This window comes from Cydia splendana, chromosome 22 (assembly GCF_910591565.1).
Source record: "Cydia splendana chromosome 22, ilCydSple1.2, whole genome shotgun sequence".
Classification (NCBI taxonomy): Eukaryota; Metazoa; Arthropoda; class Insecta; order Lepidoptera; family Tortricidae; genus Cydia; species Cydia splendana.
The window spans coordinates 5555078-5578363 of NC_085981.1; the positions used below are offsets into that span (position 1 = coordinate 5555078).

Sequence of the window (23286 nt, forward strand, 5' to 3'; positions counted from 1 at the left end):
TAAGAACCGGCAAAAAAGGAAACGAGTTAATTAGTTCGTTTCAAAACTCATAAAAACAAAACTTAGAATACACACAGATGAAAGGACATTTAGAGATTTCTTTCAGTAAATTTATGGTGCCAATGTAGAAGGTCATATGATTTATTTAATGAGGTTCATACTATTTTTCTGGGTACTTTTACTATCTTAGCGTATAAGGGGTCATCCATTAATTACGTCACACGAATTTCTAGGTTTTTTTACCCCTCCCCCCCTCCTTGTCACACTTGGTCACATTTGGCAAACCCCTCCCCCCTGGTGTAACGTTACGTGACGTAAATATTTATTTAATATTTTATCAAAATATTTTTGACAAAAGAAATATTAGTAATTTTATAACCCAAAACTGATTAAGAAATAAAATTAAACGAATAAAAACGATTATCGTTTCAAAAACTTGTTATTTAATAGTATATACGTCACAAAGTTTGTGACTCCTCCTCCCCCTTGTCACAACATGTCACATTTTCTTGACCCCCTCCCTCCCCCTATAAACGTGTGATGTAATTAATGGATGACCCCTACTGACTGCCTCATAAGTCTGGTAACTATTACTACAATAGGTACATACTCTTTATGGCACACCTCACACAGTTAACAATACATGTATAGAAACATAAACAAAGACAATTGAATACGGTAACAACAGGCGGTCTTATCGCTTAAGAGTGGTGCAGACGAAAAAAAAATCTAGTACTGAAATCGAATCATTAAACTCATTAGAACAATCAATACCCACAATCCTAATTAAGCACCTTAAAACCCCCGAAAGCACCAAATCTTTTCCCAAAGCAACTAAAACTTAACCCTATTACAGCTTAAGCCTTTATAAATCAATTATCAGACTGGCACATTTGTCACCGGACCCGAAACGTACAGTTTCCACCTGCACTGTCTAAGCTGATAATTACGGGATTATTTCCCCTTCTCCACCCAAATGGGGGGCCGACCACCCCCACTTCACTCCGACTCAATGCGATGCATGTGCAACGGTTTTTAGGGTTATAATTTTTCGCCTTTCGCGTTTTTTCGCGCATAATTTGTGGGGAAATGCGTTGTTTGGGGGCGACGTCCTTCAGTCTGCGTTTGTAATTCGTTTTTCAAAATGGCGGCGGAAATCTTAGGCGAACATTTATAATTGTTATTGTGTTTTCATGTTAAATTATAGTTGTACGACACTAAAATTAATTAATTAATTTTAAGTTGTTTTTGTACTTACTAACACTATATGGATCCACGGATTCGAAATAAATAATAAATTGAAGTTGAAATAATGCCATTATGTGTTATTTATGTTTGAAGCCTACTTATATTATATTTAGGTTTGCTAATTAATATGCGTCATGGACGTGTGGCTATCAGTGATATTTTCTGTTAACTAATTAATAGTACTTTTTACGTGTCAACTTATCAAAAGTATGGCAAAATCTGTGATTTTGGAGAAATTCCTTATTTGCTGCTGCCATATTGCATAACTCACACAATTTGAACAAGTTGGTATAAAGGAACAAGAAAGAAAAATAATAAGTACAGGGGGGGCAAATGACAATCGTTTTACAGAAAACGAAACGAAACGAAATGCCTCTCTATCATTCTCCCATATTAGTGCGATAGAGACAGATAGTGTTTCGTTTCTTTGCGAACGATTGTCATTATTCAATAGGCCTGCAGTAAAGGTAAAAATAAAAGGCACCCTTCGGTAAAGAGCGTTCTATTTCCAACATTCTACGTCAAATATATGATCATACCCAAATTTAGACACAATTATCAAAATGCAATCTCTAAACAGCTTAAACCGCTGAACCGAGTTAACATTAGAGAAACTAAACTCAATTAAATTAATGATTATCTCTCAAACCAATGAGATTTCAGTTCAGTGCGCACTAGAGATGGGCCAAACACGAATATTCGACCGAATGTTCGGTTCAGATCTTACCGAACTGAATATTCGGCGGAATTATTCGGTTCATCTGTATCATTCTAATACACCTTTTGAAAATGCTTGAATTACATTAGCAGACAAATATGAATCGCTTCCTAGGCAAATCCCTAGAAACAAACAGGTCTATAAAAGAAGGAACTCGCAATCAAATTTTCAACACTGTCCAAATATTCAAAACATTCTATGGATTCAAAATGTCTCATCTCATCAAGTCATGTGTTTGACAACGGGAAAACGTAACCTGATGTAAGAGAGTACTTGAAAAGCTCTGGACGAGCTTTTGCACTGTTCAGTGTTGCAACAAGAAAAACATAATAAATATTCGGCACTTTAATATTGGAATACTTGACGACCGTTCTGGCATAGTGGGTAGTGACCCTGCTTGTGAAGCCGGTGGTCCTGGGTTCGAATACCGGTAAGGGCATTTATTTGTGTGATGAACATAAATATTTGTTTCTGAGTCATGGGCATTTTCTATTTATTTAAGTATTTGTATATTATATATATCGTTGTCTGAGTACCCACAACACAAGCTTTCTTGAGCTTACCGTGGGACTTAGTCAATTTGTGTAAGAATGTCCCTATAATATTTATTTATTTATTATTTATACTTGCCGAATAGGTACGCCGATTACCGAATATTGATCCCATCCCTAGTGCGAACCAAGTTAGGATTGGTTCGTAATTTATTAGGGACACTAAGGGCTGAGGTCACGGGTCGGGTATTAATTTATATTGTATGTTGATATTATGATTTTGCACGTTAAGTGATAAATGGGGGTATGGCGTCATGTTTCCGTGTAAGACGATATGAAAGTATTTGGAATTGACAGGTAGATACCTAAATATAATCGCGTCTGTATATTATGTTACTCCCCTTCGCTTATAAATATGTATTTTCACTGCTCTTGGGTATTTTCTATAATTATAAGTGCTATTATGAGTTATATTGTCAGATAGTGTCAATAAAATTAATTCTTCGTAAATGTTACAAGTGGTTATGCGAGTCTTGTTATTTGTGCTTTTAAACAATATTTGTAGATGTTAAAATTAGATTGATCTGCATCAGATTGTCTCTTAATATTAATTTATTCATAATCAAATTACGCCTCTAGCGGTTCTTTTTATTCGAATGTTTTAATATCATTTTTGATGAGACATTTTTGACGAAATATGACGTTATTTTCGGTTAGGTGGGTATTCTGAGGTGCATTTATATGACACTTCTACTGCCATTTCTACCCTATTGGAATGGAAAGTTGCTATGAATGTATGCCGTGTTGTAGGTACTATGTGACTATGAATGTGTGAGTTTGCCGACACTGGTTTTCATACTAAAAAGCTGTCATTTCATATCCACTAGTTTATTAATTCGTGATTTCTACAAACGTTTAGGTGTATACGACAGTAATCTGATACAAAAACCCAAACAATCCAACAACGAAAACCCAGACAAAGGCAAAAATAATAAAAAATCCACGTTTCCTGGTCTAAAAACTATGAATATTTCCACATAACTTTGTCTTTTTATACTTAAAAATATAATTTTCCGGGCATTGGTCGCACACGTCCACAGAGACCGCTCTGAGCCGTTCGTGCGAGCGTAAAAAGGTATCGTCGAATCAAAGGGAGTCGTACGTAAACATGTGTTTAACGTATTTACATACGTGCATGTTGCGTTGGTGTAAACATAGGTTATGTTATGCCTGACGAAGCCTGCGTTGTGGACTGACAAAGCCTGCGTTGTGGCACTGACGAAGCCTGCGTTGTCAATATTTTGTATACAAGCTGGATATATTTTAAGGTTCTATTTGAAAAAAAAAAGGTTATGTTATTAATTATATAATATTTAATACCTATAGAAATGAATTCAGCTTATATAGGCATTGGAATATTGGAGTTTTTCATAGCATATAAAATCATTTAATTAGCGATATGACCGTCTGTTGTTAACTTACCTCTATTTGTGTTGCTGTTTTCTTTTTGTATGGTTTTCTTCTATTGAGGTGTGCAATATAGATTATTTGTATGGGTTCCGAACTTGTACACTAGGGGTTCCGAAGCCCTATAGTGTAAATTTCATTCAATAGCGTGACGGACGTACGCGTTTGCGTTGTCTCATTTTGTATGGGATTTTTAACAGCAAGCGGAACGTTTTGGAAACTCAAAATCCCATATAAAATGAGACTTAACGCAAACGCGTACGTCACGTCAGGCTATCGAATGAAAAATGCACTAGGGGTACGGTCCAGGGTCGTTTTAAACTATTCTGGGGCCCTTGGGCACATAAGAATTTGGGGGCCTTTTGGAATAATCTTCTATTTTTTATAGGTAATCAAATATAATGTTACTGTCTGTCCTTGAACCCGGGTATGTCCTTAAACTACGTCCAAGACCACCGGTGGACGGGCAGCAGCGTCCCTCAAATTCGGTGTACTCGACTGTGATCGCCAACCCGCCTGCCAAGCGTGGCGATTATGGTATTCACCCCCCCATCATGCAGAGCACAGTACGGATGGAGGTCCAAGGGGGAGGCCTATGTTCAGCAGTGGACGTCTTATGGCTGAGATGATGATGATGATGACGATGATGATGTCTGTCCTTCGGGGCCCCCTGAGGATGGGGGCCCTGGGCGCGGGCCCCGTGTATCCTTATGGTAAAGACGGTACTGGGTACGAAGCTTTATTTGAAGTTAACGTAAACTAACCATCGTTTGTTTTGCAGTTGTATTGATACAGAGTTTGACGCTAATGTTGAACACAGACAATAAGCCACAACAGTCATATCTGTAACTTAGTTGTTCAGCTTTGGTTACACAAACAAACAAACAAACAATTCAGTGACTTCAGTTTACTGATAGCGTACTATGAAGCCGATGGTCCTGGGTACGAATCCCGGTAAGGGTATTTATTCGTGTGATGAGCATAGATATTTGTTCCCGAGTAATGGGTGTTTTCTATGTATGTAAGTATCTCTATATTATATATATCGTACCCACAACACAACCTTCTTGAGCTTACTGTGGGGCTTAGTCATTTTGTGTAAGAATGTCAAATATGTATTTATTTACGCTAAAAACCAGGAAAGTTATCAGTGGCAGTGCGTGAAAATTTCGTAAGCAAACCAGAGTTATTATGGCTTTGTTTTTCTTATATTTGGTAGGCTAGGTTTTGAGGTAGGTTAGGTTTTGAGTTAGGTTAGGTTTTGAGTTAGGTTAGGTTAAAGCGATCAACTGTCTGAAAATAAGGCAAGCTGACGGTAATCAAGGTCTACGGACACTTCACCACTGTTAGGTACTAAAACTGACTAGTTACCATACATTTTAAGTCCGTAACATCTCAACTAAAACATGTTCTTGACGCTATATTCACTTAGCTGCTCTAAACTTAATGTCCCCTACCATGTGTGATATGTTTATTGTTTACGTTACGATGGAAATAAACAGACACATGGTCGTATGTCTGTCAAAAGCCATCCTTTAGCGACGGAACACATTTTACTATAAAATCTGTTATATATTGATTTATTTTCATGATGTGATAGGTAGGTAGATCCGTCAAGAGCGTACTCCCATCTTAATTTCCGGAAATGCACTTGAAACCCCTCTGGTGATGCCAGTCTATTGGCGGTATTTGCTTGATATCAGACAATTTGTCTGCTCCTTTGCTTCAAATAAAAAAGTTTTGGGGTGTGTCAAAATTAAGCATGCATTTTTTTTGAAGCGATAAATAAATAAGCTAAATATATGTACGATCTATAAATAAAAGTAAAATCTATCTACACGGTGTAACATGAGGAAACCGTATAATTTTAACAGCGTATTCCTGATCATATTTAGAGACAAAAATGTCCTATAAACTTTTTGAAATTTGCCTAGTTTCAGAGATAATGTTAATTTAAAAAAAAAAAACAAGTTTTTATTGTTACATTGTGTAAAAGGCCTTTTTGATGGTGATGTTGCTGCTATGGGACGTAGTCTAAATATCCTTATTGATAGATGTCAAAAAGTGACAAGTAACACTTTGCAAAAAGTAGGTTTTACGAAAAAAAAATTAAAAATCAATTTTAAGTGACAAGTTTACCAATAACATTTATTTTTTATGTACAAACATTCAAAAAATTGAAGACCAAAACAAAAAAAATATTTTTTGGCGAAACTGACCTAAACTCATATTACATTTTTTCCTTCTTTTGACCTCAGAAATGCGTGGCTAAAATTATTCGGTTTCCTCATGTTACACCGTGTATAAAATTAAGTAAGGTAAATGGTAAATGTGCCTTCAACGGACAGTGGTAAGATCCTAAATGCCCACGCGTCCCGAAGCTACAAAATAATTTCCACTGAGACCGGCTGCGTTCAACTTCGAGATGCCTTCGAATAAGCTACAGCTATTTTAAACTAAAATAGTTACCAACTTACTTTGGTCGTCATATAGCATCTGAATCGGACATTTTGTAACAAAGTTATGCTATAGTTTGCTCCATGTATGCTCTATTGACAGAGTGGTGTCATCCATATAAATGATAATAACATTTAATATGTGGCAATGTTATGAATAACCAGCGACGGAATATAAAGACGAAGTTCTTATAGTTATATTTTTAACTTCAAAAAACGGTCCATATTCCAGCGTTCGGTCCAGCGTTGGAATTTGCCTCGTTTGCAAATTGCAACAATATGCTGAGACAGGGCCTTTTCCCTACGGCACACATTGCTGGACCCAAGTGTGTATTCTTTTCTCTGTTTTTTTTTTTTTTTTTTTAATGTGTACATAATTTTTTTTGTTTTGCTGTTCTAATTATCTTATTTCTTTCATCTTATTGTCCTGTGTATGTGTGTTTTATGGAATAAATGTCTTTCTTTCTTCTTCTTCTTCATATGACCATGGAGTATAGAGTAAAAGGAGCGAAATCTCTTATGGTAGAACAGTTGTAAAGTGTCCAGCGGTCATCTGTAATAATATGTAGTTCCAAATCTCTCCAGAGTAGCGCTAGAGTAGCTAAGGACGTAGGCGTTATTGACGGAGTGAAGTGCGCTGTCAATGATTTGAATTTTTTTTATCAAATATTCAATGTAATGTAGCGCTAGGGTTTTTTGTCGAACACTTTTTGATACGTGGAGATTGATTTCCTTACCTTTACCTTCCATACATATGACTGACACTTATCTGACAAGTATTGCTGACAGTTATCCCTACTCCATAAATATACCCCGCTCGCAGATTTGAATATTACCCAATACACATTTACCCGCTATTTAAAAAAGTTTTGATTGGCTAAAATAAAATTCTATATGTCAAACATATTGCGCGGCATTATATTTGAAGTTGTCAACGTGCGCGCAGTGCAAATGAGTCAAGTTAATTAACTTATAATATTGTAAATGTATTAAAAAGCCAATTAAAATATGCAGGTTGATAACATTTCCATACATAATCTTATTTTTATATCCACAATTATCATCATCTCATTAAATATATGCTTTTACTTTAATCAGCCATGTTGGCACGGCCACCACAGCTAAAACGATTCCCGTGTACCAGAATTGGATAACGTACGGTCCATAGACTTTTAATACGGGATTTGCCTACTCTACGGTGATAAATTCCATCAATTAAGCCAGCCGACTTTAAACCTTAAATTGATTGTGGGAGGGTGGTAAATTGAATGTAGGGGGTACCTGTAGTTAGTGAGTTCTCGGGGTGTGTTTCCGTACCTGCGAACAGAGAAAGCGATGTTTAAAATTTATGTAAGTATATAACTATATTCATAATATTTTACTATATAACATACACTTATATTTATGTGATATTTAAATCCTTCATAATATATAACAAATGTATGTATTAAAATTCAGAAACACATACTTTAAGCACAAACGGAAACGTTTTTTTACCCTACATATCTTAAAAACATATTTGGAACACAGACAACAGTCCTAAAACATTTATATAAAATTATTTACACAAAATAAAATATTTCAGTACAAAAGGCGGACTTAATGAATGAATGAATGAATTTATTTATTACAGTCAACATTAGGTCCACATATTGTTAGTTTTGAACTTAATCTACTAGCTAACATGTTAGTTACTAATAATAAATATATAAAAGTGATTTGCTCCTCTGGCTCATTTTGCACATCAAAGGACAATCAAACTTATTACAATGCCAATAAGGCATAAAATGTATATGCAGCCAACAACTAACTGGACCCAAACATATGGAGAGATGTAATAATAGCCCAATAGCCCGTCTTTACCTTGGGTATGATGAAACTTAGTGTTAAGGGGCCCACTGATTAACAGTCCGCCGGACGGTATCGGCCTGTCAGTTAGAACAAAATTTTGACAGTTCCGAACAACTGACAGGCCGATACCGTCCGGCGGACTGTTAATCAGTGGGCCCCTTTATTTGCTTTCGCAGAACATTATAGCTGACATAACGCAAACTTTCCCAAAATGGCCGAATAAGCGTTAAGCTAGAACTAAACCTAGCCTCATTCGCACATATACAGGTTGGAACATTTCTAGAGACAGAGCTGAAAGGATATTGTTATCTAAGTGATCTACCATCGAGTTAATATAATAGTAAAGCTGGATTAAAAAAGTAAAACAAAATCATTAAAATGAAACATTTTTATATCAGTGACAACCCTAAAAAATTATTTACATACTAAATTGACACATGTCATGTTATTCAATATGATCTACTTGCTATGGTTGAAACATATAGATTTTTGCACTGATGTGTAACAAACTGTATCTCAAAAACAGTTAGAAATATTAACGTGATTAATAAGTGAAAAGTACGTAGTCTAAACAATTCCCCGTTTGCGTAAAAGTCTTTCTTTCTGTTCCACCCGATATAGGTAGGTAAGTTTCAGGTGAATCTCAAAGTTTTGATATAATAAATACAAATAGTTAAATTTTTTTACTTTATACGTGAATACAATATTAAATAATTTACTTGCGTCTTTCAACATTTTACACCACAGGTGTAGTCCATATTCAAATTTTGTAGTTTTTAATCTACAAAACACAGGTGCAACGTAGTCTGAAATAAGCGGTCGTGCTCATACTAAATTAGTACGTAAGCACTTGTGTGCTGACCGCAAGTTGCCTTATGTGTTCCATCTAGTTGGGGTGATCTGTGTTCTCGAGTAACGTGCTCAGCACAAATGAACATTAAACCGTAGTGAGCAGCGGTAGGGTTACCTGATACCAATATCTGAATTCCCGGATAATTTGAAGCTACTAGTATATGTACAGTCAGCAGCAGAAGTTGCTAAGCGGGCGAGGTGTTCAAAATTACCTTGACTCGTTTTTATTCTCTTAACAATTAAGTCGCGTCAAGATCATTTTGAACTGGCCCGCTTAGCAACTTCTGCTGCTGACTGTATGCGGCTGAATGGCATCGGATCGCACAGGACAGGAACGAATGGAGAAATCTAATGTCGGAGGCCAAGATCCACTTCGGGACGCTGAGACAGCGAAGTAAGTTTATTTTTAGAGGCAAGTCCTAACATTTTGCTAGTTTAGTTTAAAGTTACACAATAAGGGCCACTTGCACCATTCACCAACCCGGGGTTAACCGGTTAAACCATGGTTATCAGTACAATTTGACACTGGGTTAAAGGTTTAACTGGTAACCCTGGGTTAGTAGGACTAACGTAGGTTGTAGTGCAAGTGGTGCAAAGTGATAAAAATAAATTGTCATAAGACATACCTTAAATCAATTATGGAACAAAATAATAATTCTGAACTCCATATTATTAAAAAAAATATCCTAATATTTCCAAAGACCCAAATTCCTAATATGGCCGGTAAATTTCGACGCGTGACAACCCTAAGGATAGTTGTAATTTGGGGGTGGAATACAAGTACTGGTTAAACTACGGGTACCAGACCTACCCCCTTATTCATAAAACTTTACGGCCCTGATTTAGTTAAAATTATGTTTTATCCCTTTCTTACAAATACATAAGTCAACATGACAGATAAAGACAAACGATTATTAGCTAATAAGGGGGCTAGTATGTACTGGAACTGCTTTTTGAGTTAACGCGATTTTAGGTACTTTATTTAACCGAAAAAAGGTAATTTTTGATAGCCTTGATCGGTATTTTATGCAGTTTTGCCTGAAATTTCGCAATTTTTAATTACCAAGATTAAAAAACGAGTAATTAAAACTTATAAGTTTGCAAGCATACCAAATTACCAGACATCGTATTAGCGTTAGCCTAATGATTAATAAACGTTAATTACGTTAATATTAACCTTAATTTACCATTTCAGTTGGAATTATCTATACCAATTCCGTTAACACCACTCCATTGCACCAAAAATGCTAAAATTTACGATGTCTGCAAATTACAAACTAATCGGTTTAGCGGTTTTTTACTTGATCATTTCAGCCTAATATATACGTCCCACTGCTGGGCACAGGCCTCCTCCCATGCGCGAGAGGGCTTGGGCTATAGTCCCCACGCTAGCCCAATGCGGATTGGGGACTTCACATACACCTTTGAATTTCTTCGCAGATGTATGCAGGTTTCCTCACGATGTTTTCCTTCACCGAAAAGCTAGTGGTAAATATCAAATGATATTTCGTACATAAGTTCTGAAAAACTCATTGGTACGAGCCAGGATTTGAACCCGCGACCTCCGGATTGAAAGTCGGACGTCATATCCACTCGGCCACCACCGCTCCGGTTTTTTACTTATTTCGGAACAAACAGTCCTTTTGATCTCATATTGACATATTCCTTGTTAACCCAGTGTAATTTTATGTTATATGTGTTCTCTCTTTCTCTGAAAGTTTACTAGAACGCGAAGATTATACTAAAAATACACGTAACCTTACTACGGTAAAGGTTAATGCGTCTACGGTGACCTTTATAACCTGTTTACTATGCATAGGTCCAAGTTAGATCTGCTTTAGGGACTCTATTGTGGGGCACCGGTAATTATGCCTAATATGCTTAATTATCACATAAATCATGCCGATACGGCGTAATAATGTCACTCGTTATGATAAACAGCTCTTGTATTTCAAATTAAGAATATATTATACCTATTATATATCGTCGTCTAGTACCCGTAGTATTTATATGTATGCAAATATTCAGCTCAATCGGAAATCAGGAGGTGGGTCAAATTTAGCTTCCAAGATTTGACCCACACTAAGTAACAAACTAAGTTACAGACTAACAGGGCAAGTTAAATAAAACCTTGTAAAAAGGATAGGAGTGGTTTTAAACTAAAACTTGCTATACCCAGATTTACTATTCTGATAGATGAACAAGATTGGCACACCCATTACACCGCTGTCACTAGTGCCGTCAAAACGTTTAACTTGTATATTCAGGGTATTGTTAACAACTTTTGGGCACGAAACCCAAAAAGTTTTCTAAACAAATCAGTAGCCGGAAAAGTTATGTGAAAGTTCAGTAGGGCTAAGATGGCCGGCTCTTTATCATTTGTCACCATGCCTGTCACATTCTAACAAATATGTAAGTGCGAAAGTGACGCATGGTATGACAGGTGATAAAAATGCGACCATGATACCGCTGCAGACTTCTTCTACTAGCGACATCGTGTAAACTGTTTACAACCCAAATGTCTTTACAATGAGCAAAACTTCCGTGAGACACAGACATATTAAATCCATATACTGATATTATAAAGGCGAAAGTGTGTCTGTGTGTCTGTCTGTCTGTCTGTATGTCTGTCTGTCTGTTACCTCTTCACACTTAAGCCGCTGAACCGATTTAGTTTAAATTTGGTATAGAGCAGTGGTGGGCAAACTTTCTTCATGAGGGGCCAAAACTTGAAGGAATTCAGAGGAGGGCCAGATTTACAGCAAAAATGTATTTTTATTATATTGCTAGCCATATTATACATTTTTTTAAATGACTGGCGGCGGGCCAGATTAAACCCTTTCGTGGGCCGGACCTGGCCCGCGGGCCGTTCTTTGCCCACCACTGGTATAGAGATAGTTTGAGTCCCGGGGAAGGACATAGGATAGTTTTTATGTCGGAAATCATCCCTGAAGAGAGTGCAAAGGGGGGTAGAATTGAAAGAGTTAATGAATTGCCTAATAATTGAAGTAAGCAATGCGCGAATTGAATGATTGCTCTTAGCATTATCCAGGCGCTATACCTACTTTAGCTGCTGTCACTAATTCCACGCAGACGAAGTCGCGGGCAAAAGCTAGTATATTATAACGGAACGTTCGCTCATGTATTTTTAAGTCGACGATTACTCGACATGTTTCGCACCGTAACGAGGAGCTTCAACGAGCACGCGTTGGAGGACCGACACAACCATCGTCCGGTCTGCGCACATTCGCCGCAAAATACGTGAGTGATCCCTTTTCATATATTAAATATACTTACTATGATTCCCATATTATCTTTCTACCTCTTTTTATTTCCCTTAGGGCCACTTGCACAATTCACTAGCCCGGGGTTAACCTGTTAAACCGTTAACTCAGTGTGAAATTGTACTGTAACCATGGTAACTCCGAGTTTAACCGGTTAACCCGAGGTTAGTAGAATGGTGCAAGTGGCGCTTAGGGGATGATTTCCGGAAAAAGTACACTGCCGTGCTTATAATAAGAAGTAAATAATTTTGAAATGTCATTAAATTGTATACTTTGTACCTATAGTTTTTCTTTAAAACGTCAATAGGTAGAAGACTGTACAACTACATACATATTCCGAGCGTGTGTAATGTTGTGTAATTAATTATGAATGTTCAGAACCCTTCAGGCTCGGAGGGTCACCCTGTAATTATATAAAAACGTGAGATAACTTCATAAAACTCTTCCGGGGTAGCGTCGGCAAACACGACAGGAAGCACAGAATAAATAATAGTACTAGGTATATAGAAGATTCACTGTCTAAAAAACGCGTCTGTTACGATCAGGACAGATATGGCCGCTAGGTGGCGACAGCGCGACGCGCGGCTTATGGCTAGCCACCAAAATTGGTGTGGAACGGATGTACTTTTAGCTACCTGTAGCAAAGCGACGAAATCGCGGAGTGAGCCACGCCTGCAGGAAGTGACGAAGAATATGTCATATTTAGTAAAACGGAATAATGTCGTCGGTTCACTAGACTTATATCGACCGGGATATGAATGGTGATTCTGATTACCTTTTGTATTGTTTTCGAGCTCCCAATATTTCGACGCAGTAAAGGTAATCACGGTTCATATCCGTCGATATAAGTCAAGTGAAACTAATCGTGAATCATTCAAAACTGTTAATGTCGGAGGTTTTTTATGATTTACAAAGGACACCAACGAGCAGACGAATCGCCTGATGGTAAGTAGTTGCCGTCGCGCATGGACGCCTGCAATACCAGAAGGCTGTAAGTACGATGCCGGCCTTTACGATGAGTTACGCTTTCTTTTTGAAGGTTTGAAGAGTAAGTGAGGTGAGGGATTTAAGAAGTAAATCACTTATTAATTTATTTACAGTACATATGGTGCTACTTTACCGCACTAATGCGATAATAAGCTCGTAACGCAACTATGTCGAAAATTTAAGAGCCATATGTACTGTAATGTAACGTTGTATAACGTGTGTAACTTTAACCTGTATCTCAAAACTTCAACTCGCCTTAACTTCTTTCCCTTTTTGAAATTTGGATTACTTGAATTAGTAAAAACATTTTTCCTTCTTAAAACTGAAAAAACACAAAAAAAAATTTTTTTCTTAACTTTAACCTGTAGATGCCACTATTTTGAGAATCACTCTGTACGATACGTGTGCGAATAGGTAATTCGCAACTCGTATCGAATTAAAACACTCCATAATGTAGGTAATATTATTGAGCAATTTATTCATAATAAAAACGCAATACGACAACGAGAAATTTTAATCAAAACGACTCGAATTTCATTTGTATGTGTTGCTCCAAATATACAAAACTAATTTGTAAGCATTCGTCGGTAAGCATTGTTACATTATTCTTGTATTCCGCCGAAAAACTTGCTCATTGCAAATGACACGACTTTCGTTATCAAAAGTTGCAATCAGTAAAAAAAACTGGGCAAGTGCGAGTCGGACTCGCGCACGAAGGGTTCCGTACCATAATGCAAAAAAAAAAAAACAAAAAATAAAGCAAAAAAAAACGGTCACCCATCCAAGTACTGACCACTCCCGACGTTGCTTAACTTTGGTCAAAAATCACGTTTGTTGTATGGGAGCCCCATTTAAATCTTTATTTTATTCTGTTTTTAGTATTTGTTGTTATAGCGGCAACAGAAATACATCATCTGTGAAAATTTCAATCTATCACGGTTCGTGAGATACAGCCTGGTGACAGACGGACGGACGGACGGACGGACGGACGGACGGACAGCGAAGTCTTAGTAATAGGGTCCCGTTTTACCCTTTGGGTACGGAACCCTAAAAGAACCACCACTTTATAAGGAAGACGAAGCTCTTTTAAAAGCAATTAAAGTCCAAATTCATTAACTGATAGGTGTTAGATAAGACTTCCTAACATACGGTTTTAAATATGAAGTGCAACAGATAATTTTTGCAAGCTGAAACTATACGTAACTCAATCAAATACAGTTCAATTTTAAACAAGTATGAATATATGTTAAGAGTTGGCTTAAGTTATTCAAACATACATAACCTCATGTAATATACATTAACGTTCTTAAAGTGACTAATTAAATACGAAGAAAACTTAATGTCATACAGTACGCGGCTATTCCATATTAATGCTTGAGTATTCTTAAAGTTACTTACATTAATAATTATACTTTCAAGGGTTCCACAATGAATGAATGAAAATCTTGATTTCAGGCAATTATAGTTCGTTTTTTAGCATAAGAAAAAGACTACGCGATCTTGACGTGTCTTTTAATTGAAAAACGCTTTTTAAAAATCAGTAACTATTACTTATGAAAGCAAAAGAATGTAAATAATCGTATATGATTCATAATTGTTACATATCTGCTGTGACTTATTTTTCAAACGTGTTTTTCAATAAAAAGACACGTCAACATTGTTTACCTTTTTTCTAATGCTAAAATAGTGGGTAATACATAAATACCTTAAAATCAGCCTACATTCACAAATATAAATAAATACTATCACAATATGCACACAGTTGAAAAAGTGCATACCCACTAAATTGTAATATACCTACTTGAATAATAAACTATCTTTAGCTTATCGTTATCATGTTTTAATTTCAAAATCCCTTACCCCAAATCTGATGAAATTATGACATGTTAAACTATCCATCATACCCCACCACTAATACACCAACATTAAAATTAATGCGCGGAACCCCTCAAACGGAACCTTTTTTGGCAACCGTACAGCTTCACGATGATACATGGCGTCTCGGCGACTTTCATACATTATTAATTACAAAGACTGACAAGGACGGAAAACTGACTACAATAGGCGGGAAGGAGACGGCTATAAGGATTGGCCAAGTTTCGAAGTTTTGAGATAAATTAGAACTTGTTTTAAAGTGAATATGGATGACATTTTTGTATTTTGATTAAGGAATTTGTGGGTTTCGAGCCGTAAGGCTGCAGGGTCAGTTCTTTGTATTGTAGGCACAGACAAAACATCCTCCAGACTTAGCATAGTCGCGCTACCCCCTCTGCCACGCATACGGTAATTTTACTCCATGTTCGAGTCGAAAGTGTCTTTGTGTGACGTCCGTGAACTCGTTCGTCGTTTGAACGAACCAATCACGGCACAGGACTTCGCTCACCTCGTCCCGCGCACCCCCGCATTTTTGGCATCATCGGTTGCATGAAATAATTGCTCTAAACTCGGTATAGGGATTCCTAGTCTATGTATTGTAGGTAACCTGATTGAAGAAAATATTTAAGCAATAATTTGATAAAAACTTTTTTTTTTAGTTGCGTTTAGGTACTTCTTTTTTTGTTAGCCTAGTTTAAAGTCCCACTAGGTACTTCTACTTTTGTAAAATCTTGGATCTGTACTAGGGAATGCAAATCGGTTATTTTCGGTTATTTTTTGTATGGAAATAATCGGTTATTAACCGAAACCGCGGTTATGTCCATACAAAAAATAACCGATTTGCATTCCCTAATCTGTACGGCTACCACCATATTGACACTGATATATTCGCTTGCTTGAGCGTAACTTTCTATGCATCTCGCACGGACTGGCATATTAGTGCGAGCGAGATGTAGTTATCATATTTACCAGTACAATTTGACACTGGGTTAACGGTTTAACCGCTTAACCCCGGGTTAGTGGGATGGTACAAGAAGCCTTAAGTACTATAGTTAGGACCGTGAATCTTACGAAGATAAACTATATTATACTATCTAATTTATTGCCAAAAATATTTTGTGTAAAATATAAAAATATTGTGTTTTGTATAAAAAAATATTTTGTGTTCTGAATTTCAGGGAGAGTTCAGTCTTCTTTATTTTCAATCTTAGTATTATTCTAACTAGGTAAGGTGGTAGTACTAGTGCTCGACATGCTAATGCCCAATAGATGACACCCTGCTGGCACGTCTATTGACAAATGACTTAAGTTTCAAGATGACATGTACTGGGACCGCGTCGAGCACCAGTGCCACCACCTTAACAGCAGAAATCCGTGTTTTAATCATTATCCAGACAGCCCATTTCCATACTTTACCGACGAAAATAATGATCAAAGCAACAGGCAAGGAAAAACATTAAGGACCAATCTGTGCAGAAAATCTTTTGACAAACATAAAAACACGTAATCAATCAGCGGGCCCCCAAATGAGGTCGTTCACCCCAAACTTGTTGGTTTAAGATTAATTGCGATATTGTTAACAACCCCTGAGAAATGAGACAGATTATTGGTAAAAAATAATGATTGATTGTGTGATTTTATGGAGCGATTTATTAATGTAATTGTTTTAGCCCATTATGTTTAGTGATTTAACGTTAATAACTTCTAATAGAACAGCCTACGACTACATAGTTTTCGGAGATTGTATGTAAGTCGTTAATACTGGCAGTTTTGAATGATTCACGGTTAGCCTCACTAGACTTATATCGACCGGGATATGAACCGTGATTACCTTTTGTATTGTTTTCGAGCGACCAGGCCAACGAGTGTGAACGCGACCAGGCCAACGAGTGTCAACGCGACCAGACCAACGAGTGTGAACGCGACCAGACCAACGAGTGTGAACCTATGAACGCGTCCGGTGGTAACGTTGACAGCGAACGCAGCCGACGCGCACGAATGAGGGTAGACCGAGCGCGGTCTACACAACTTTGACACCCGCGCGCTATCTTCAGTCACACCCGTGAACAAGATGCATGTAACTGTGTCGAAATATCGGGAGCTCGAAAACAATACAAAAGGTAATCACGGTTCCTATCCCGGTCGATATGTCTAGTTAATACTGCCTATAAATGGACGCTAGTGAAAGCCCACACTGTGAGCCTTGTTCTGGGGATTATTATGCTGCTTTCAAATATAAAGACGATGTTCTTCTTGACAGGTTTATAATTAATATTCGTTTTACAAAGCAAGTTTCTCATTTAGCCGCCATACTTCACAAGTTGACAGGCAAAGCTAAGAGTCACAGATAACATATATCAGCCCTACGCACTGTCATTAGAACTAATATTACAATCATCGTACGTTGGTACACTGTATTAGCCATATTGTTTTATTAAGCCGTTACGTTGTTAAGCTTGGAATAATACTATATAATATAAACTAGTACAGAATATAAAATGCTAATATTCGGCCAATCCTGGAGTACAACGCGTCTCTGCGTTTTAAAGAGTTAAACATAAGTAATCCACATTATACATACTTAATGCACAACAGAACAATATAATCAATATTACTCAACTTATGAACTATATCACTACAGGCATTCCTCAAATGCCTGCAACGACTCACTCTTATAAACTACATCAATACATGCCTTCACATGTTATTGACTCACTGTTTCTTACAAACTACATCAATGCATGCTTTTACATGTCATTGACTCACTGTTACATCAATACATACATTCACATGTTATTGACTCACTGTTACTTATAAACGACATCAATACATGGATTCAGATGCACATGCCATTGACTCACTGTTACTCATTTAATACATCGATACATGGGTTCACATGTTAATGACTCACTGATACTTAATACATGGATTCGCATGTCATTGACTCACTTTAAATCACTTAATGCATCATTACATGGACTCACTGTTACTCACTGAATACATCAATACATGGGTTCACATGTCATTGACTCACTGATACTTAATAAATGGACTCACATGTCATTGACTCACTTTAAATCAATACATCATTACAAGGACTCACTGTTACTCATATAATACTGATCAATACATGGGTTCACTAGTCATTGACTTACTGATACTTAATACATCATTATATGGATTCACATGTCATTCACTGTTAATCACTTAATGCATCATTACATAGACTCACTGTTACTCATTTAATACAAAATACATGGATTCACATTTATCATTGACTCACTGTTATTTGTTACATCAATACATGGACTAACATGTCATTGTCTCACTGATACTCACTTAATAGATCAATACATGGACTTACATGTCATTGACTCAGTTACTCATTTACTATATCAATACATGGACTCATGTCAGTTACTCACTGTTACTCATTTTATACAAAAATACATGGATTCACATATATCATTAACTCACTGTCACTCGTTACATCAATACATGGACTAATATGTTATTGGTTTCACTGTTACTCATTTACTATATCAATAGGTACATAATACATGCTATTGCCTCACTGTTACTCATTGAATACAAAAATAAATGGATTTACATATCATTGATTCACTATTATTCATTTACTACATCATTGCAGCTCTCCACCTGCAATGCCTCACTGTTAATGTATGTACAGTCACCTGCAATAATATGTTACTCTTTGAAGGCCGCAAAAATATGTGACACGCTCTTATTGCTCTACAAATAAGACCCTGTCAGATATTTTTGCGGCCTTCGAAGAGTAACATATTAGTGCAGGTGACTGTACCATATATAGCTCACTCAAATTTAATAATTGCATGTCTTTTATACTGAATCACTCTTTATTGTTTGACATATTACCAAATTGCTATATTATTCTTTATAAATTCGCTCTTATAACTCCTGTGTTACAAATTATTATACAATACCTTTTTCATTAAGGTCACAAAATGTATTATTCTTTAAAAATTCTCTCTTATAATTACTCCTGTTGTGTGTTTTTATTGATAATAAAATTTATTCTTATTCTTATTTTTGTCTCACTTATTACCTAATGCCATTTTATCATGATAATAATTTTCTATGCCGTGTGAAAATATCTGATGGCAGGCCTCGCTACCATCTATGTGAATGAGATGAATGACTATTACAACAATCCATATCCAGAGACCTACTACTCACTTGTCTATATTATGGTGCATACTGATATTTGATATAGTACTGCCTTGCCTTGCACTTGACTTTTCCTTACTTTTTCTGTCACACTTTCTACTACAACCATGGAATCTTCCCATTTTTCACTTTTACTGTTTAAACTGACAATATGAAAACAAATCCACATACACATAACATGATAGTTACAACCAGTAATTCAGAGTGAAATTCAAAAGTAACAATTATGTACCAGAATTTCCTTAAAACTGATTTCCATTCACAATCAATACGCTCACGAGAAGCCAAACACATACTATTAATCGCTTGGTACTATTACAGCTATTGGAGTTACTGTAAGCATTTCAATAACAAAAAAAAAGAAATTACGCACACGAACAAAAGATAAACACATGAAACATGCTCTTGTTAGTACATTCGCGACACAAAACACGCTATGTTATCTTATTCTTTTATTATGTGGACGTCAGTAAGTAGTGTAAAGTTTGTTCAAATAGGTTAGTTTTCCTTAAACGGATATCACTTTCTCCAACTCCCAGATTTGTTAGTGAATAATCACTTCTCTGACTGCCAAAACACGGTGAAAACAGATGAAAATAATTGGAATTATCAGACCTCTGGCTCCCAATTTATAGAAATAGCGTCTTTTCCAACTAGCGGGCGTCGGTTTCAAAGCAAGCTGCTCCAACATATCCCGGCTTCTGAATTGAAAGCCCACCCTGTGAGCCTTGTTCTGGGGATTATTATGCTGCTTTCAAATAAAAAGACGATGTTCTTCTTGACAGGTTTATAATTAATATTCGTTTTACAAAGCAAGTTTCTCATTTAGCCGCCATACTTCACAAGTTGACAGGCAAAGCTAAGAGTCACAGATAACATATATCAGCCCTACGCACTGTCATTAGAACTAATATTACAATCATCGTACGTTGGTACACTGTATTAGCCATATTGTTTTATTAAGCCGTTACGTTGTTAAGCTTGGAATAATACTATATAATATAAACTAGTACAGAATATAAAATGCTAATACTTAGGCAGTCATAAAAATCTAACCTTACCAAGGAAAATTTTCCTACATACCAAACGTCCTTAATTTATCCTCTTCCCGCCCAGAGACCTATAAAAAGGTCTGCCACTCCATTCTATTTGGAATCTTTATTTTGACAAATCAAAGTTGCATTTATCTTGGCAAGTTTTGACGTGTGGTATAAATGTCCCGGAAAATCAATTTCTGACTTTTCAAGGTAAAAAAAACGAATTTAACGTGTACAAGTACTTTTCATCCATACCTAATACATACATACATACATCTAATACCTTTAAACGAGCAATTCTTGTTTATTTATATATTTCGGTGATCTCGGAAACGGCTCTAACGATTTCGATGAAATTTGCTGTAAGATGGGGACGATAAATCGATCTAGCTAGGTTTTATCCCTGGGAAAACGCGCATTATTGAGTTTTTAAATGTTTTCCGAGCAAAGCTCGGTCTCCCAGATATATTATTCTACAAAAAACGCCAGTCTTGTATGTCATAAACATTTCCCAACATCTCATGTGTCACATTACAACACTTAATGTACAAATTACAAGAAAATTACGTCCATAAACGTCTAAACACACATGCTTAGAACATCAAACAAAGGTCGGCCATTATAAAAACGTTACGTCATAACGTCAACCTCGAATTTAAACCTTATACAGTCGACGTCAAAAATATGTTTACACTTTTGCACCTTACTCCTTTGTAATAAGGCTAAAAATGTACACATATCTTTGACGTCGTATAAGGATGAAAGTGTACGTTGAATTTCTTTAGGGGGAGAAGTGCAATTAAGGAGCCAGGTTTCGAGAGCCGCATTATTTTCGTAGTTTCGGAAGTGTTGATATTATTCATTCGAAGAATTTACGATACATGGAACTTTTTAAACAGCAATACAGAGCCAATTACTAGAACATACTTATAGGTATGTCCTGTCCTTCCCCGGGCCTCAAACTATCTCCATGTCAAATTTCATCTAAATTGCTTCAACGGATTAAACGTGAAGGAGTAACAGACAAACAGGGAGTTATTTTGGCATTTATAGTATTTACTTTTAGATAAATTAGTACAAGTTTTTGTTTACTATTAGAATATATATTAGAACAAATATTATTTTTAGAAAACATTTTAATTTGTTTTTATTTCAAGTGGAAACACTAATATATAAATTGTAAACTGAAATAAATGTCATATACTAAGAAAAAGTGACCAAGGCCTCCTGTGCCCCAGGCTGGAATCGAACCAGCGTCCTCTGCTATCGCGGCAGGTGCCTGCCGTTCATTTATTTCAGTTTATAAGCTTTTGTTTTTTAGTGACAACACTGATTTTAGGTATCTATAAAAATTTGACTCGTACCGAAATAATGTTCGCTCTTTCAAAACCTGGCTACTTCCCGCCTCTTCTCCCCATACGAAATTTTGCAGGAAATTAAGGCATTCAGGGCCTCGTCCTAAGGGCCTTTTGTTATGGTGCCATAAATCCTGGTCAGACCTTGCCTGGGACCGTTCTTGCATTGTGCGTAACTTTTGGTACTGAAGTGAATGAAGATCTGATACCAGGTAATGAATGGCCTATTGTTTTATAATTAATTTGGCCATTATCGTTTACACCTGCGTTTAACGGCAATTTGGTTTGTGGAAGTTCATAATTTGTGGAAGATCAGAGGCAGAATTGTTCTAATTTTCATGGATATGTAATGAATAATTAAAATATTCATTTTCAGGCAACTATTATTGGCCCATAGATAAATACCCTAAAACTACCTACCTAATACCCACCTACCTACCTAATGAACCTACCTAATACCTACCTATCAATGTACCGTCGTTTCCATATCTATCTAATCTATCTAATAACTTTAAACGAGCAATTCTTTTTTATTTATATATATATTTCGGGAATCTCGGAAACGGCTCTAACGACTTCGATGAAATTTGCTATATGGCGGTTTTCCGGGGCGAAAAATGATCTAGCTTATGCTCTAGCTATAGCTCTGGGAAAACGCGCATTTTTGGGTTTTTACATGTTTTCCGAGCAAAACTAGGCCTCCCAGATATTAGGTAGGTACTTTTTTATATGTTATCGCCGTCCTTAGTCAGATCAGAGGTCATTTCCCGATGACTTATTCCATACGAAAGTCCAAATCTAATGCTTTACAACTCAACAATAAAATAATATTATAAGCAATATGTACAACTGCTTTTTGTCCAAACAATAATATTAATAAAAAAAAGCCTTTTATTTCTTGAACATTTTAAAAATTGTTTACATACCTATTTTATTTATGTTTTAAATAGTTATTCAAGAACCCCGTGTTCACAGGTGAAGGCCTCCTCCAAAGCCCTCCATGTATCCCGATCCTTGGCCACTTGTATCCAAGTTGGTCCAAACAATACCCTTGTCCAAACTTCACAAGCACCTACATATTTCGACGACCGGTCTGGTCTAGTGGATAGTGACCCTGTCTGCTAAGCCGATGGTCCTGGGTTCGAATCCCAGTAAGGGCATTTATTTGTGTGATGAACACTAATATTTGTTCCTGAGTCATGGTTGTTTTCTATGTATATAAGTATGTATTTATCTATACAAGTATGTATATCGTCGCCTAGTACCCATAGTACAAGCTTTGCTTAGTTTGGGGCTAGGTTTGATCTGTGTAAGATGTCCCCTAATATTTATTTATTTAATATTTATATATACTGGTACCATAAAAGCTTCGCTGCAATTGTCAACTCGCATCAAAGCGACTGCACAAATTGAACAGTAAAAATGCAGTCGCCTCCGACACGTCAAACTGGCCCAG

General features: G+C 36.5%; 1 protein-coding gene and 1 long non-coding RNA gene across 2 annotated transcripts in view; one reads left to right on the plus strand and one right to left on the minus strand.

Moving 5' to 3' along the window:
- The window catches only part of LOC134801510 (latrophilin Cirl), a 457954-nt gene that overhangs the window by 61061 nt on the left and 373607 nt on the right, over nucleotides 1-23286 (minus strand). The gene's annotated exons all lie outside the window — the stretch shown is intronic.
- The window catches only part of LOC134801530 (uncharacterized), a 458287-nt gene continuing 439852 nt past the window's right edge, over nucleotides 4852-23286 (plus strand). The window contains exon 1 of the long non-coding RNA XR_010145676.1: nucleotides 4852-4949. This is a non-coding gene — a long non-coding RNA (uncharacterized LOC134801530). The remainder of the gene's footprint in view (nucleotides 4950-23286) is intronic.